The sequence below is a fragment of the Borostomias antarcticus genome (genome assembly GCF_949987555.1).
Source record: "Borostomias antarcticus genome assembly, chromosome: 7".
Classification (NCBI taxonomy): Eukaryota; Metazoa; Chordata; class Actinopteri; order Stomiiformes; family Stomiidae; genus Borostomias; species Borostomias antarcticus.
This window is the reverse complement of record NC_140240.1, coordinates 1,376,612-1,378,211: the sequence shown is the minus strand read 5'-3', so window position 1 is coordinate 1,378,211 and position 1,600 is coordinate 1,376,612.

The window sequence follows — 1,600 nt, the reverse complement described above, 5'->3', positions numbered from 1 at the left end:
ACAGAGACTGGACCTGGGTGAAAAGCATTGTCTCTTTGTGCATGTCGATTGTGTGTCCTCCTCCTCCACCTCTTCCTTGCAGCAAGGGGAAAGATGGATTTAGCCTGAAATTATGAGAGAGCTTGAAATTATGCAAAGCTGTACCCAGGAGGCCAAGGGATTGGCTGAGGAGTCTGGATGATATTTGAACACGTGTGTGAAATGTATGTGCATAGTAATGAGGATGGGGGCAGGTGAAGTGTACTGAGCAGTCTGGGTAGTCTGTTGGGAATCCCACATATACAGTAAATACATACATATATACATATATGTATATACATATATACAGATCGATCTGGGTAGTCTGATGGGAGTCCACTTATACATATATATTGATCATATATACACATACATATATAGATATATATAGACAGATCAATCTGGGTAGTCTGATGGGAGTCCACATATACATATATATTGATCATACTGTATATATACACATACATATACATATGTATACACTGATCAGTTTGGGGAGATGTTATTAACTAGATCACGGCAGGTGACTGATGTTATTAACTAGATCAGGTGACTGATGTTATTAACTAGATCACGATAGGTGACGGATGTTATTAACTAGATCAGGTGACTGATGTTATTAACTAGACCACGGCAGGTGACTGATGTTATTAACTAGACCAGGCAGGTGACTGATGTTATTAACTAGATCACGGCAGGTGACTGATGTTATTAACTAGACCAGGCAGGTGACTGATGTTATTAACTAGATCACGGCAGGTGACTGATGTTATTAACTAGATCACAGCAGGTGACTGATGTTATTAACTAGATCACGGCAGGTGACTGATGTTATTAACTAGATCACGGCAGGTGACTGATGTTATTAACTAGATCACGGCAGGTGACGGATGTTATTAACTAGATCACTGCAGGTGACGGATGTTATTAACTAGACCACGGCAGGTGACTGAGTCAGTGTGAACAACAGTGTAATGTATTAGTGTAAGATGCCTGAATGCCAGCACTGTTTTTTCAGTGTTCGTCTGTATGTTTGTTTTTGTGACCCTGGCAGATGGCGTTTATCTTACCAGTCAAAGGATACCTACATGGGTTGTCCTAATGCATCAGGTGCACACACACACACACACACACACACACACACACACACACACACACACACACACACACACCCAGCCCCAGGCCTGTCTCTCTACACGGCTTCTCTCTCTGTTTCTCTCTCTTCTCACTCCCTCTCCTCACCCTTACTGTTTAAATGTGGTTGCCATGGTTCCTCCCCAAAATGGCCAGTTTGGTTCCTGATTTTAGAGGTTTTGCGGTGGATGCCATGGAGATGACTGCACACACACACACGCATACACACTCACACACTCACACACACACACATACGCACACATACACACACACACACACACACGTACACAGCAAGAACTTACAGACAACACACCAAACATGAACATGCACATGAATAGCACAATTATTGTACATACACTCACATCAGACTTGGGATTGAGTTAATAGCCAAATATGTGTCAGACATCTTGTGTGTTTCACAAATGCTGCCAGCCAGGTTCTATTGAAA